The sequence below is a fragment of the Acanthochromis polyacanthus genome, chromosome 6, assembly GCF_021347895.1.
Source record: "Acanthochromis polyacanthus isolate Apoly-LR-REF ecotype Palm Island chromosome 6, KAUST_Apoly_ChrSc, whole genome shotgun sequence".
NCBI lineage: Eukaryota > Metazoa > Chordata > Actinopteri > Pomacentridae > Acanthochromis > Acanthochromis polyacanthus.
This window is the reverse complement of record NC_067118.1, coordinates 19,819,287-19,836,909: the sequence shown is the minus strand read 5'-3', so window position 1 is coordinate 19,836,909 and position 17,623 is coordinate 19,819,287. Positions and strand designations below refer to the sequence as shown.

The 17,623-nt window shown below is 41.7% G+C and overlaps 1 protein-coding gene across 3 annotated transcripts in view; it reads right to left on the bottom strand.

Moving 5' to 3' along the window:
- The window catches only part of LOC110962824 (plexin-A1-like), a 348,857-nt gene extending 332,056 nt beyond the window's left edge, over positions 1-16,801 (bottom strand). Inside the window, exons 1-2 of one of the 3 annotated variants that reach the window (XM_051949646.1) lie at positions 16,593-16,801; positions 2,124-2,177 (exon numbers count right to left, since the gene is read on the bottom strand). The gene's annotated coding sequence lies outside the window, so the exon portion shown is untranslated. The remainder of the gene's footprint in view (positions 1-2,123; positions 2,178-16,592) is intronic. The other 2 variants (XM_051949645.1, XM_051949647.1) reach the window with 2 other exon arrangements.
- Positions 16,802-17,623: the final 822 nt, after the last annotated feature.

The window sequence follows — 17,623 nt, the reverse complement described above, 5'->3', positions numbered from 1 at the left end:
TCAATTCACACTCTTTCATGCTTTTTTATTTCCTCTCTCTGTGTAGCCTCAAGAGTAATCCCCACAGCAGCTGTGGCAAAACATCAGACATGTGTGGAATAGACTCATCATACGCAGTGACAGTGACATGGACATAGCATAAAGAGCACACTGATGTACAACACAAGTCGCACAGCGCCGGGTGTTAAATGCTGATGGAAAATGACATTTGAAGTGATTGACTTCGGTAATAACGTCTTTACTTCTAGGAGAGGGTACTCCAGCTACTTCTTTTACATTTACAGTTCTGTAAAAAGAAGCTGCAGAGAAATATACTGCTGCAGTAAATCGTGTATATTTGACTGACGTTTTACTGATTCACATTTTATACAGCTCAGTTTTTACGCAGTGCTTGGCATTTTTGTTTGAAATTATTCCGTTTATTAATTGTATCGCAATCCGAAGAGATTCAGCAGAAGAGAATGGGACTTCTTGGAGATGTTTCACTCCTTGAGATTTGTATTTCATTGCATGTTTCACATACACTACTGTTACTTAAAAATGTCCATTTTTGAAAGAAATGCAGTTTTTTTTCAATGAAGATCACATTAAATTAATCAGAAATACAATCTAGTCATTGTTAATGTGGTAAATGAATGATTTTAATGGAATATCTACATGGGGGTATAGGGAAACACTCCCAGCAACCATCACTCCTGTGTTCTAATGCTACATGTGTTAGCTAATACCTTCATTTACGTATAGGTGATATGAAAGAATATCACACAAGATACTGTAATCTGACTTGTAATGACTCAAATCTGAAATGTGCCTCAAAAATCCACTCTAATTTAAGCATAGTCATACATAAGTGAAACATTTTCAGCAGCAAATAACACTGAGTCTACAAAAAAACACATTCAGGATATCAGACAACCCTGTACTGGGTTAGCTTTATTAGTATTTTTATTGTGTGTAAAAATGCTGTGGGCATAAATTTACCATAGGCAGAGATATGAGCAGTATTTATTCTCTTTGTGCTGAAACACAAAATTAGTTAATTTATGGACTGTTTGTGAATCAAAAGCTGACGATGTCACCTAAAGTCTTAATAGGCATTTTTCACAACCATTTCACAATTATAATAATTGATTATTTCCTCAGAAAAATGAACAACTTATTAGTTGTCAGTGAATTTAATTGACAACTCGTTGGTGATTTCATGAGTGTTTTTGCGCTGACTCAGAATGCTCATGAAAGGCACATGAAGGCATCACTGCTTACTGAAGTGTGTCACTAGCATAATTTAAATAGTCAATTATTTCTTTCAATAACTGACAGATCATTCTACTACATAAAAGTGACTAGCTGCAGGCATAGTTTATAAGATAAATGACAGTAATTGTTTTAATTTGGGGGAAAAAAAAGACATGAATTCAAGCCAGATTTGACCAAGTCCTGAGCATTACAACAGTATAAGAAATCTGTTATCTAAAAAAATGCACTGTATTAAACACACAAAGACACACGTGCAGGTATGCTTAAACTGAGAGGAGGAAACATGGAGCTGAATTCCTCCAGGAGTACACAGGGAAGCCAGTCAACTACATCAGCACACAGCGGGAAAATGAAATGTTGTGTTCAACAGCCACATAAACTGTTCAGTTTCCTCGGTTTCACAAGAGGAAAGAATTCGAAACAGTGTGTGGAGAGGCGAGGCATGAAACACTCACACACATAAACGCTCAAAAACAAACCCCACAGCTACACACAGAAACACGCTGACTCAAACACACATAATATTTCACACAAGCAATTTCACAAAACCACACGCATAAACAGTGAAACGCTTCCACCGCACACACACATAGACACACACAGGCGCCCATATGCACACACTGAGCGTAGAAGTGTATGTATGCAGCTAACAGCTCCATTTCTCTCATTAGGGAGAAGGATCTGCCTGCAGCTAAGCCTCCTCTAGTCAGTCTGCTGAGATCTCTAAAACCAACAGGACTAGTCAGACAGAGGAGGAGGGAGGAATAAAACAGTTATACACGGCATCCAAAAGCAGATGAGAGGAGTAAAAAAAAGAATGGCGTGAACAGAGCAGACAGAATATCTTCAGGGTATCTCAAACTTACTGATTTGACTTGAAGAAGTGTGACTGTTCATCTGGAGTTTATAGTAAGGCCACACTAAAAAAAAAAAACACAAAAAAAGAACAAAACAAAAGAGGAGTTCAAGATTATGAATGACGAACAAACACTGCATTAAAAGATGAGCAACATGAACAAAAAGGCAAAAGACCACTACTGCATGACGGCGTTTGATGCTTGCAACAACAGCAGCCAAGGTGCAGGAGCAGGAGTGTGCTAGTGTGATTCAAAATTACTGCTCTTCTGGAGTATCAAAGCACAATGATGCTGGGAAATGAACTCGTCTTCTGTTTTTGGTAACTCTGCCAATACAGCTGTGTTGGAATGGTTGATAAAAGAGCATCCTTATAACCCACGTTTGGTGATTCAAACTGGGCTTAATGTATGCTAAAGATCGAAGATTTTTTTTTTTTAGATGCGCAACATAGTTAACTGCTACTTGGAACAGATTCTACCTGAACCCCTGAGTATATCTCGTAGCAAATGCCAGACCTGTAGCAGACACGGCAAGACGTCAAGAAATGTTTTCCCATGAACAGTCCAAGCGCAAGTTTCAAGGCAGGGCCAAAGTCTAACTCAAATGTCTTTTAAAAAGTTGCTAGAAAAGGGGAATTTAACTAAGTATATCATTTGTCCACGCAGTTGTGCAAAAAACTAAATGTGTAAAATGATGCTTAGTTTTTAAAATGGCATAAACACATAAAAAACTGTCACTTCCGGCACTTGCAAATGGCACTGCAGAAAAGTGCAGAATAACATTAACCCTGAACCCCAAAACCAGCTGGCAGGTCTAAAAGGTGAAAATTAAAAACTGAAAATAGGAGTTGAGCGAGTTATCTGAGACCAAATGTCAATCTTAAAATTGAGATATTTAAACAAAATAACTTTATTCGGTATGTCTCATTATGCTAAATAAAACATTTTCTCTCAGTTGATTCCGAAAGTCAGTCAAAGTCAGCTTTATTGTCAATTCTTCAAAATGTACATGACATACCAAGCATTGAGATTACGTTACTCTCTCTTTGTGCATCAGCAGATATTAAATAAACACGTAGAAGGTCCTGAAGAAAACAACATAATATTAATTTAGAATTATAATATAAAAAATAAGATTTTTTTAAATTACAAACTAGAAAGCAAAAATATATAAACCAAACAGCCAATAAATATGTAAACCAAGAACAAAGGAAGCAACACTAGAACTAAGCAACAACTAAGAACAAAGAAAAGCAGAACTACATGAAAAATTATGACACCACTGAAGCTGCACCAACTGCAGTTCATCTCGAGGGGGAATCTAACATCTGACCTAATCTTAGGGGCATAACATCACTCAGTCTGAGAAGTGGCAACCTCATGGTGGTGCTACAGGAAAACTCATGTGGCAACCATGATCGTCTGTGCAACGTTTCATGGCAATCCACCCACAATTTGAGTTATTTCACTCTGTGATCAAAGTGACAGACGAGCCAGCAGGCTGACACCGTCATCCCCAGAGCTGCACTGCTAGTGCGGCTACAAAGTCAACTGTACTCGAAAAGACTAAAGGCGAGGACTAAATGATTGCACCAATAAAACAGAGACAAGTCAAGGGAGATAGAAAACAATACACCTGGCTGAAGTGCTATTGCTCTTGTAAAAGCTGTCCAAAAATGTCTAAAAAGTGGAATCCAGACACAGCAAGAAAAGCACTCAGAGAGCGCAGTACTCCGCCAAGGCTGCTCAGTTGATATATCATTTCCAACGGATGAAATCTTTAATAAAAATTGACGTTGAGGTGAGCACAGGCATGTTATGCATGCTGGCCAGATGGTCATGGACGTTCCTCGATCTCTCGTGAAAACCAGAGGAGATCGAACCTTTGCAGTTGTGGCTCCCACGATGTTGAACACATTGTCCCTCTCTGTGCAGTCTGCGAATAGCCTCTCCATTTTTAAAACACGTCTTAAGACCCACTTGTTCACCCTGGCCTTTGGCTGAGCAGAGTCACCTCTACTGGATCTTTTATCTGTTTAATTTCACTGTTTTGCTTTAATTTTTTTCTTATTTTTGATTATTTCAATCTTTTATCCGTTTTATTGTTTTGCTTTTATCGTTTCTTTGTGTTGATGATTATTTTATTGTAAAGCACTTTGGTTGGTCATAGGCCTTTTGAATTGTGCTATATCACTAAAGCTGACATTGACATACGTATGGATACTGAATAACGTGACCCGATATGGAGCAGGCAACGGGAATTGATGGGACTCAGAAACACCCCCACAATTGAATCAACTGTTCCTTATATCATTTCTGATGCATAACACCCAATAAGTCCGCAGAGGTATATTTGTAGTAGGATCACAATCCTGATCGTCAACAGGCAGCTGGCGTAGTGTTCGCTTGTTGTCATAGTTACAGTGACTCTGTGCCACTATCTCACAATGGTACATAAATTTTTAACAAATCTGTCGATCCAGACTATAAGCTGCATCATTGCCAAAATCTAATCACTTGGTCCTTGTGTCGTTTCTGACCTTCCTTGAAAATTTCATTCAAATCTGTTAGCCCGCTTTTAAGTAATGTTGTGCACAGACAGACAGAAAGACAAACAGACAAAGCAAGCCGATCGTCACATAACTCTGCCGCGTTCCCTAGCGGAGTAAATGTGATGGTACAAGTTATGTGATTTCCACTTTACTTCCATCCACAACCCCTTAAGTCTACAGGACAGTAATTGTATGTTTAATCCAAAATGTGCATCAGCCTGATATGACAAATAATGGGTTTGAATGTTTTTATGCCTTACTTACACCAAAGTGTGAAATTAGATTGTAGTGAGCTGTGCTGACAACTCTGATATGGATGAATGGAAAAGTGGACAAAAGCACCTGCTTCTGTGTGATGAGAAACATGAAAAGACTTTAAATAATACTTAAGAATTCTTTTGGCTTTTCCAAAGCAATGAGACTAACGTGAATGAAGAGAGAGGAAGGCAGGCAGAGAATAAAGCGATGGGAAGACAATAACACACAAAATAATGGCACACAATACCTGAGCTGTGGAGAAAGGAGAAAGAAATGAAAAAATGAGATAGGCACAAAAACAGAAAATAGGAGACAGTCCCATTAGGCAGAGGTTATTGAGTAAATTCATCTCACTAGACAAAAGCTTCTCCTGTGGTTGTGTCACTGCTGCTTCTACCAAACTCAACACTTTCTCTCCAATTTCCGTCCATTTGCAACCCCCTGCGTCTGTTAAAAGCTAAATTGCCCGTCTGCATCGCCTTAAAATGGTTTCCCATGCATCACCACCCCAAAAAGGTAGTGATACTCGGGGCAATTTCAACAGCCAAGGAGATGCCTGAACAGTGCCGCTTTCAGACACAAAATCTAAAGGTGCCTTAAATGGATTTCAACATGTTTTTGACCCTGTGGTTTACTTTGTTGTGGAGGAGTGGAAGCATTTACTTCCAACACTACTCTGTTTGTGTCTTATCAGCCATATCCTTCTTTCAGACAGAATGTAGGGGAACTTTAAGTTGGCAGAATCAGGTATACGACAAACAGAAGAACGGAAACAGAGCTGGGATGGCAAAGTGTTGCTCTAAGATGCCTTAACAGAGAGGAGAAAGTTCATTTCTCAACCTCAGCAAGAAGTTCATCTGTCACAACAAAGCAAAAGTCATTCATTTTTAAGCAGGGCTCAGGCACCTGTATAATGTACTTCTTTGTACAGTTTAGGGCAAGAAAAATGTCCACTCTAGATGCTGGGCCAATAGTAGCAATGTCACTGCACCAGAGGCTTGATTCCCTAGGATTGTGTCAATTTCCAATCAACAGCACAATCAGAATTCAAAGGAAACAATGCCTGACAATAGGAATTTAATATTGAAAACATATTTATTGATTAGGCAGAAGATGAGGGACCTGTATGTCAGAAACCAAACTATGCATTTGCTGTACTACCTGGTGATTACTCTTTAATGAAATAGAAGACTCCAGTAAGTTTGGGTTCAACACTGTTACGAACTCATTAGGCAGTAACTACGGGTAGGACCATGTTGGCAAGCAAAGGGCATTGTGGGGGATCAGCTAGCAACGGGCCACCAAGACAAAGACTTCTGTGGTGGTTAATGACGTTCAGCCACATCGCATAAATGATGAAGTCGGAGATGAGTCGGAGTCAGATAGGATTTTGCTAAAGCAAAGCAACAAATGCATCCAAGCCACTTTGACAGTACAGGTCAAATGAGCGTAGTTAAAAATAGCTCTATCTGGACACTACCGTTCAAAAGTTTGGGGTGACCCAGGCAATTTCATGTTTTCCATGAAAACTCACACTTTTATTCATGTGCTAAAATAATTGCACAATGGTTTTCTATTCATCAGTTAGTCATTCAACACCACTAGCTAGCACAATGTAGCATCAGAACACAGGAGTGATGGTTGCTGGAAATGTTCCTCTGCACCCCTAATATTCCTGACCAGGCAGCCCTGTATGTGCATGCTCTGATCTTATCCCATATCTCATACTGTCTGACAGTTCAAATCAAAATTTATTTATATAGTACTTTTCATGCAAGAAATTGCAGTTTGGGCTGAAGCAACCCCATCTACAATAAAAACACATCGGTTCATTTCCAATCAAGCCCTGAAAATTATGGATTAAAAAAAATCAATTCAGTGGCATCATTGTCTTTTTTTTTTAAATACAATTTTCTGAGTTTTGAAAGCTTCATAGATCTTTGCTTCATCAAACTAATCTTTAAATGCCTCAATAAATCAGCGCCACAGCCAGTCTGTGGATGCATCCAAAGACAGGACGGCAGCAGGGTCACCAGAAGCTCCACCAACAATTGCAAAATAGCTTACTGAAAAACTACATTCGGACAGACAGCCTTTTCAATCAAAGGCTGTCACATCTGGAACACATTACCAAATGACATTAACAGGATAGCAGATTTAAAAACTTTTACAGCAAAAGTGAAGCACTGGCTGAAAGAAAACCAAGAATGTAGCCACCTATGAAATCTATAAGGTCTGACTGTCTGTGATTGTGTGATTGTGTGTGTTTGTGTGTGCATGGCTGGGTGGGGGTTATAAGTTTTTAATGTTGCCTGTGCTGTTTTTATTTGTGTTGTTGGTCCTTTGACCACTTTTACTTAAAAGCCCAACCAGGGACGGGAGTTATAAATGAGCTCTATGCTACACACTCCATATGTAATGCATCGGCTCCATGTGTCCCATTGCATGGTCCCTGATTAAATAAATTAATAACATGTAGATATTCCATTAAAAATCAGCCGTTTCCAGCTGGAAAAGCTGGAACCATGTCTAGACTATATTTCTGATTCATTTAATGTAATCTTCATTGAAAAAAAAATCTGCTTTTCTTTCAAAAATAAGGACATTTCTAAGTGACCTCAAACCTCTGAACGGCAGTATGGAATGATGTCCGCTGTATTTGGTTTGTTTTAACAATTCCTTTATCGTTTGAGTGACAGTGCTGCTGACTGTTAGGTAATAAAATTGGATTCCTAGTTCAAAGCAACCAAATGCCAAAATTTGTATCTGCTGAGAGGTGTTTCATAACGCTGCAAGGACGCCTGCTGGGGTGTCCTTGAGCAAACTGCTGAACCTAGACGTCACACTTCTCGAGATAAGAGACTGAGGGGACGCATCACATATGGTTCTCTGATCCTATTTCTCATTGCACACACACACACAGAAAAAAACATTACAGCCAGCCCTCCCTCACACATGCAGGTTTGTGTTTGACTAAGCACTCAACAAAATGAGATGAGTGTGTGTATGTGCACAGGCATGTGTGTGCTGATTGGGGGAGTGTCATTGTAGTCACTGACTCAGCATTTCTTTGCTGACTGTCATTCCTGTCATTTCTCTGCAGTTTCCTCACAGCAGAGCCAAGGGGACCTGCCAGGGTCCCTCTCCAAATGTTTAAAACACAAGATCGATGACGTCTGTTTACCTTATATTTTTCCCCAGCTGGTAAATTGTTTGGGTTGGCAGCATGATGAAATACTCAAATACTCTTTGTTCCGTCTTTCTGTCTTTTTTTTTTTGTTGTTGTTGTTCTTTCTTTCTCTCCTGGGGTCTTGGCGAGCTTTGCTTAGCCCCTCAGTGGAAATCAGGGGTCAGTGAACTTGGAATTGTTATATTCTTCACAGCAGGAGAAACCAAATAGTTGAGTAAGCTCTAGTTTATAATGAAAATGATGTTAGTGTACAACACAACTTGAAACTGCAATCTGTTTAGCAATTCCAATGGCTGAAATTGTCCTGACAGATTGTTTCTCAAACAAAAGCTCTTTCAAGCACTGGCCACTATAACTCTGTCCGATTGTGACAATGCCTCACTTTGTAAGTGCATTTAAACATTAGTATCTCTTGATGCTCGAGAGGCCTTCTGAAGCTGGTCCAAACCTTACAGCCACAACTGACCAGTTCAGACAGGATACTATTGGATATCTGCACACTACCGTACAATCACTGCTGCTGCTCACATTGAATTTTTGAAATCCCACTACCAGCACACGCCTCTTTTGGATGAAGACATTCCCATTATGCCCCACTGCCTGCTGTGCTGAACTTGGTGCTTCCTTGTGAGAAGTGATGAGGTCAGAGCCTGGTCACCAAACATCACCGCTGTACATATTCTGCACTCACAACAATGTAAGAGCAACTTGGTTGCAAATTGGATAAGTTGAGGTAGAATGCCTGTTAACCCTAAAGCCTGCTGGCGGATTTGAAATACAAAATGACACCATTTATCACAGCCAGAAACTGTAAGAACTACAAGAATCTTCGAGTTTCCAACAGTCCTTAAATTAATCATCTGTGACATATCACTCCATCTGAAACTAAACTGTTTGCATAAACCAGCTCTAAAATTAATTCTGTGCTCCTCAGCACCATCGGGAAGCCGTAGTGATTCAGCTGTGACCAACAGCTCTGAGGGCATCATCATCATGACATCAGACAGAAAATTCTGTGACTTTTCAGCTGAACTGCAGGCTGTGCTTACACAGAGCAGATAAGAGACAAGCACAAAATTTGTTCATATCTATAGTATGTGGTGCTACTTTTTTGAAGGATTGGTAACATCTGTGAACAATTGGAAAAAAAATGTTGCAAATGTTCAGGTTTAGCTTTGATTTTTTTGTAAAACAAATAATGAAAAAATTCAGGTTTGTTTTTCCTGTTAATGATTTAAGGCTTGACAACTTTTTGACATTTTTGAGTTCTCTCAGCTTCTAGCCAAAGTTCTATTGTTTCCAATGGAGGTGCTGGACTTCAGTAAGAGTGAAAATGTGACAGTAGCAAAAAACTCCCATGGTTCAGAGGGTTAAAGTTTCTTTGACAGCTACATACAGGACTCTGATGACAGAATATGTGCTGTGCTAGGGTGAGGTAACACACTCTTTCACAAGGAAGTTCAATGAGTTTGTCCTCAACAAACTGTTATCAGCTAGGAAGACTATACAATCGAAGCCTAGTCATCAACATTGGCAAAGGCGGGACAGCCTGCTTCATCAACCGAGTCACCCAAGTCACGCTGTTGCTGAGTCTTCTCTCACCACTTTCTTCCCAACCTCCCATTCTTTGCTCACTTCTTTGAATTCCTAACCACTTCCAGAAAGACCAGAATTAGAATTGCACAACCTCAACCTTAGTGCCTTTGTTTCTATCCATCCCCTCTTTCTCCGAGTCCTCTCATCTGAGACACATTGTCAGGAACACGTCACTCTCTTTGCCTCGCTGCTTCCACTGCCTACTTCCTTTTTCTTTTTCTCTCATTTTCTCCTATTTTTCAATTTTTACACCTCGCTTCAGTTGTTTTCGCCATGACTTTGCTCTACTGATGCTCTGTTGTTTCCCCCCTCCGCTTACTTTTCCTCCCTTCTTAAATCATTTTCAGCTGAAGCCAGGACAAATGTGTCACCAGCTGTGTTCCCAAGTATTTCAACAGTTTCTTAGATTAGATTCCACGGTGGGTTAAAATGCTGTCACATGCGTTTGTTTATCTTCAGATAGTGTGATGCATGAAAGAACAGAAACACCTTCACTAATTTGAAAGGTTCTTCAATGTCGTACGGATATTTCCTGATTTTCTATCCTTTGCTTGAAACTTTTTGGTTTGCAGTTTACGTTTTCCTTTTTTGCAACTCTGCAATTGTCTACCGAGAAAGTGACCCAAAGTCAGAAAGAGAGGAATGTAACATCAGCCATTACCTTCCCATTTGACCTCCTCACCTCTACAGCATTCCAATTTTTTCAGCCTCTTTCGCACAGTGCCTTCTCCACCCTCCATACCTGAGCCTATGCTGCATACAGAGATAGTAGCGCGTACTGTATATTACAACTTGCCCCCAGTGTCTCACCTTTACAGCCCTCAGTGATCCCTCCTAATGCCCATCCCTCTTTCCACTCTGGTACAGAAAATCCTCAATTTTTCACTCTCTGTCTTCGTCAGATTTCAAGTACGACAACTGCAAGCAGCACATTGTAATAGACCCAAAGTAAAAGTGGTTTCCATTCCTAATTCTACCAGATCTCTCCGATTTCAGCAGCAGGGACACATGAAATGTGATTTTTGCCAAAATAATGACTCATTTTGGCTGATAACTGACACCAATATATGCAGGTTTTTATTCCACATATTTGTCTGCCATAGATAAACTGATAGTCTCATCATGGTGACGATACCATGGCAAACATTTTTAAATTGCTATGTAAGGTTTTCAAACATAACTGAACATCCTTCGGCTTTAGCAGGCTTGGATGATGCTGTCCCTGACAATAGCCACAATCAGTGGAAATGTAACAGATTTCACAAGACACAAAACATCCATCCATCCATTATCTATTCACCGTTTAATCCTCATTAGGGTCGTGAGGGGCTGGAGTCTATCCCAGCTGACTGAGGGTGAAGGCAGGAGACACCTTGAACAGGTCACAAGCCTATCACAGGGCTACATATAGAGACAAACAACCACAATCACATTCACACTTGCGGACAATTTAGTCACCAATTAACCTCAGCATGCTTTTGGACTGTGGGAGGAAGCCGGAGATCCTGGAGAAAACCCACACATCCACAAGGAGAACATGCAAACTCCATGCAGAAAGATCTCGGGAAGGCGGGATGAGAACTGGGGATCTTCTAGCTGCAAGGCTGAAGTGCTAAAAACGAAGTCACTGTGCAGTCAAAGTTGCAAAACACTTAAATATAATCTCTGTCCACACTTGTACCAGAAATACAGCACTGTGTGTTGGTCAGGGTCATCTCATCTAACGTCTGTGTTGATTTTGTGGATATTTTATCGTAAAGCCCTTCTTAGTGGATACCGACGAGGCTTCTTCACTTGTCTCTGCAACAACACTTATGAACTAAATTCAAACCATCTCATTAACACCACTGAACCAGGAGTCCAGGTGAAGAAAGCTGCAAATGTTTTCTTTTTGTGACACATCATGATGTGTAAATATTTAACAATGATTTCCGAACATTCAAATACTTTCCTCTCCAAGACTGCAAAGGAGTGTAAGTTAACATCCGAGATTTATGAGAGCTGACTTGGGAGAGACAATTCCAGATCGACAAAAGCACACAAAGCCCATCCTTCAGAAACGCATTCAGCGTAGTTTGTGAACATTTGTTGGCTTGTATCATAGTAGAAACCGTCCTCGTCTTTCATATTTTAGAGGAGTTCACAAATTGTTCCTCAGGTAAGGTATACAGAGTGCGATACCGCAGAGTGATAGTGTTGCAGTTGCGTTATCCTTCCCTCCGTCATCCTTCACCTTTCGTTCCTTTATAGCATTTCCCTCTTGCACCTCCCTCCCACACCTCCCCATGGTCCAGGGAAAGTCTAACCAGAAATACAGATAACAGAAGACAGATCTGCATCTGAAAGCCATGTACGGAAAAAACAAGAAAGAAGCACTCTAACTTTGACCTTGGCCCAGCACTAAATATATACAAAGAGGGAGGGTAGAGGGAGGATGTCCGAGTGTGTGTGGGAAAAATGGGGATGTGCTGATTGGACCGATGTTGCAACAGAACAGGAAGTTGAGTGTTTTTGTTTGGCTCCACATCGATATATGGGCCGTGCATGCACACACGCACACAGGCTGATTATTTTGCTGCCTCAACCGTTCAGACAGCACAGAACATAAGGCAGAAATTGGCCATTTGGGACAACAAACACAAGCTGCATGGTCTGCAGCGGCAGAAGAAAATGGGTTGCTGAAATTCCTTTAATTGCTGACAAAACAGCGGCAGAATTATCCTTGTTCACACTAGGATAGGAAATAACTCCTCTACCCACCCACATGCCATTCGTCTCACTTACAATTCAGAACGCGGATGCTAACGACAATCAAAAAGCTTTTCGCAAGTCCTATTTTGAACTTGGAAAGCGAGTGTTTGCAATCAGGCAGCGTGTGAAAGTAGCTGCCACCTCCATCTTGCGGTTACCTGTCACATCTGTGCAGCGTTGAAGCATCTCTTCCCCTTACAAAAGGAACTATTTCAATCTGCCTGCCCTGTTTGATCTGCCGTGGCCTTTCACTGCGGAGGCTGCATCAAAAAGATGCCGGGAACTTAAAAGCACCATCGCTTCTCTCCATCTCTCCCTCTTTTTTCTGTTTTTTTTTTTTTTTGCTCCCATCCTTTTTTCCTCAACCGCTCCTTCCGTCTGTCTCGTTCAGACAGAAATTGTGAGTTGTAAACACTTTGTCACTGGCTGATCAGGCAAAGGAGGGAAAAACAAGACAAATTGGTTCATCCCCCGTAGTATCGCAAACACTCACATGCTGAAGTCAAGACAACAAAACAGCAGAACATTCTTCACTATGAATAATTAAAAATGGGGCAATACTGTCTGCATAGTAATTAGTTATATTTCTTTAGTTTTGTCAGCATGAGGATGACTGGGTATTGCATTTCGTTCTCTTGAGAATATCACAGTGGTCTTCTCATGCATTCAAAAGCCAGCTATGGGGATGTTCATCTGATTTTAAAACAATGCTTTGGTAGAAGTTCAATGAGGTTTTAAGACATGCAAAACCCCACTTGAGATGTTTTCATTGTATTTGTTTTACCCCACTTCATCAACACCTACACCACCGTACAAAAGTTTGGGGTCACCCAGACAATTTCATGCTCTTTTCACGCTTTTATTTATGTGCACAAATGTTTTTAATCATCAGTTAGCCTTTCAGCACCATCAGCTAACACAATATAGCATTAGAACACAGGAGTGATGGTTGCTGGAAATGTTCCTCTGCACTCCTATGTAGATATTCCATGAAAAATCAGCTGTTTCCAACTAGAATTACCATTAAACACATTGTCTAGACTGTAATTTCTGATTCATTTAATGCTATCTTCATTGAAAAATTGTTTTTCTTTCAAAAATAAGGACATTTCGAAGTGACCCCAAACTTTTGAACGGTAGTGTATATTGGGAGGGAGCCCCGCACCATCTCTCATATGACGTTGTATTTTTGAAATGGTGGACTGTTGCTATTCCAGTAAGCATTGATATCATTAAAATAATCCCTGCTTGTTAAAATGACTGACAGAGCCATCTATAGCCAGCAGAGGGAGAGAAAATCCATTCAATACCTCATGCTTTGTGGTTATAGTCAAGTATGTAACCTCGTGGGAATGCTGCACTGATAAATCCGACATGGCGCTCTCTTATCTGTCACTGTTTTATTTGAAAAAGTTTGCGACAAACTTATTTGACGCCTGTGTGAGCTAATCTGACAAACTGCCTTCCTCCGAGCAGTTACAACAAGCCGTATTGTTTGTGGAACTCAAACTGGTATTTTGCGATGCTATATCAGTTTACTTGGCAGTGCAATAATCAGCAGCTCAACAGGAGAGAGCGTGGCTTCAACACTGCTGGGTCGGCACTTCAGCTCCCACTGGGGCCGCCCATACACTATTTAAATGTAGATCTCCGAAGGCAGCAGGAATAAAAACCCTCAGCTAAATGTCATTTTCATTAGGTCCTATGGACATGTTATGATAGCACGCCCTTCCTCCGGGTGTTTCTCAGACAGAATAAGTTCAAACTGCTTTATCAATCTGCTTTATTGTCATTCTACTGCCTCCTCTCCTCCTGGCCTTATTTATTACAGGCACTTGAGGTATGAAGCGCTTCAGTGCAGACGGACCACAGGGCGCATTGTCGATCGTCTCTGGCTCTCATCTCAGCTGGGGTCTGAGCTACTGAGGGCTGAGAGCACAGACACAGCTCCGGCATCGCCCCCACCTGACCCTCCTACACTCACACTAACACACACACACACACACACCACACACATTCCCTGTGGCGGTCGGTGCTCTCGCCCAAATAAAACCTTTCCTGCTATAGGCAACGTTGTGAGCCCACAGAGCACACTCTCACATATAATGTGGCTCATAAAACTCAATGTCAACGAAGCTCCACAAAGCACGGACTTACTCAACAGCAAATTAAGTTGCATCTCTGAACACAGAGCGAGGCCATTCACTTAAATACCCCTTATATAAAATGAACATGCATTAATTGATTCAGAGATCAATCTTAAAAGGTTGCTAAGCTTTCAGTAATGATGGATTCGCTTCAGAATGTCATGCCTATACAACATGAAATAGACACGAAAAACTACCTAATGTACCTGTAGGGACTGCACAATACTGAATCCTTCAATTCCATACCAGCCTGTGCCCGATTAAATGCAGTCTTTTGAAGATTTAAAGAAATAAACTGTGACTCCATAGACACTGGAGTCACATGGGAAGAGTCATCCTAGAAGCCCCTTCAGATATGACTGAACGCAGATTGCTGAAAACACACAGAAAGGTGTATACACGGGGAGCAGGAAGAAAGGATCATATCCTCTAAGAACAAATGAATAATGAAAGACTCCAAGAATAAACTAGGTAATTAGGTTACAGGCAGCTCAAAGCACATGCAGCAGCACTGTCGCCCGAGTCTGATTGTGACTCATTTCGGGCTAAAACCTCTGAAAACACTGTGTGGCGTCTGCGGGTGGAACGGGAACTAATATGTTCCCCAGTCTTTCTGTCAGGATAACCATGCACGCAGTCACTTTGGATGTCACGCCTCGGCCCCAAAGTGGAGGTGATGCTCAGGGTTTCTGCCTTATCAACGGGTCCCAGCACAGGCACATCATGACACACTCTTAAGAGAGAGAGAGAGAGAGGGGGTGAAGTCTTTCTGCCTCTCATCTCTTTGCATCTCTTCCACGCTCCCACATCATCTCCCTCGCACACACACATCCTCACAAGTTCACCCTTGAGAGAGATAAGTAGAGAGAGGAGAAGATGAGGAGGTTGTGAATATGCAGAGACTCTCTCTCACGCGCACACACAACCTAAAGAGATTTTTTTTTTTTTTGCCTCCTTTTCTGTGTGCTTGGCAGCCAAACTGGTGGCTTGATGCCCGTAGTCTCTCCAAATCAGCCCGTCTGCCTCACCTACGCATTTCAAGTCAAAAATTCATAAGGTGACACAAAACTGTCAGAGCATGTTGACGTGACTCCAAAAATGAAGATGTGTGTGTTTATATGTGGGTGGGTAAGGGGCGGACACACATGTATGAAGGAATACTAATAACACCCACGAGCTGTCAGACTCATAGGTCAAACACCATCCATACTGACACACGCAGTCAAACATCTGCATTCTGCATCTAAATACACACACACACTCAGTGAGGACAAACTGCGTTTCCAAGTTGATCTCACGTCTGGATCAAAATCAGTAAAGCTCCATCACAATAAATCACAACAGCAACAAAGTCCAATAAGGCTCTTACTGGGGCTGGTGTGTCTGTGCTGCTCAGCAGAGGCTTCACTGACTGAGACTAGTCTAATGGCATCACTGTAATATTGCGACAACATCCTATAATACCCTCTGCCATCTCAAGTGTTGTATGGAAGCGTTAAAGCTCAGGCATGTGGAGGATCACACACTAACAGCCCATTCACTCTGCCACTTTGCATCCACAATCCGCAGCTCCTTCCCAGTGAAGTAAAGCGATCCTTCACCCACAACAACTTGAGCAAATTCCACCAAAAGAGAGGGGGGAAAAGGGTGACGTTCAGTCATTTCGGATTTAGTCCATCCGCAACCTCAGCGCGCGTCTGGCTGCCTCCTGTACGCAACGCATGTTTATAAATAAAAAACAGAATACATAAAAACAACACAAAACCTGCTTTCTCCCCGCAGCACTGACTGGTCCATGTGTGATCGTGTTAGAGGCGAGGACGGGAAAGAAGCACGGAATGAAGGAGGACAAGGAGAGGGAAGAGGAAGGGTCGGAGAAGGAGAGGAATGTCACCAACACTTCGGATGTAGAGGAGAGGGGGGGGAAGCTCCAAGACGCGTAAAAGAGATGATTAACAACCACAAAAAGTTTGGCTCTACTTACTGATCAAACCGTCCTTCACACTCGTTCTGCTTGGCATGTTTTTTAGGATGTCAGAGTCGCAGCGGAAGACGTTTCCATTCCCGACGGGCTCGTCAGACAGCAGCAGCAGCACCGGTTCCAAAGCTCAGCTCTGCAGTTCCGTGCGCACAGGAGAGCAGCGCTCAGCATGAATGAGAGCAGAGCTTCAGTTAGACTCCGGCATCCCCTGGTAGACACTGAGGAATGGAGAGAGAGAGAGAGAGAGAGAGAGAGAATGGGGGTTAGTGACAGGAGTGCGCCCTCTGGCTGCGGTATTGCGCTACAGCGAGTTGCCGGACGCACTACTCCACGACGCGCATAGGTGGCAGCATTGGACCCGGGACAGTCTGAGAGGTGATCCGCTTGAGGCTCATAAATGACACGATAAAGGCTGTTTCACTGGAAGCATATTCTTTGATGTACTCTTGATAAAAGGACGCTCTAGTTGGGTTTGATTGATTGCTGGTGTCGTGTCATAACACATGCACAGTGGCACAGCTCTGTCTCCATGTCCCATGTCCCTGTGCATTCACTTGTGCTCTGTGACTTTCTTGTTTCTTTCATGCCAGGGAAATGTATGCATAATGTAAAATGTGTGTTTTCTGCATGAATGTCTGTGCATGTACATGTGCTGCTCCTCCGCTTGTTTGTGAGAATGTGTGTGCTCTTGCTTCTATTCAATAACGTTCAATGCTGAAGGTCAGCTCCCTTGAAACTTGACAAATCATCTCTATCCGCAGAGTTGGCCTTGGCTGCTACTTCACCAAAGACCACAGGCTGCTGATATTTCCTTCAAAACAATTTTTCGTCTTTTCATTTGGAAATTGCCTGCATACTTCGATATTCAAGTTTAAAAAATAACAAAAATGAATATTTAATCATGTTCTGACTGAAGCGAGATTCCAAACTCAGCTTTTGTACTTAAAATCTCTGACAAATCTCATCAAACTATGGAAAAAGACAAAGACGCATGTCACCCTCACTGTGGCCTTCATGAGCCCCCCAAATTAACA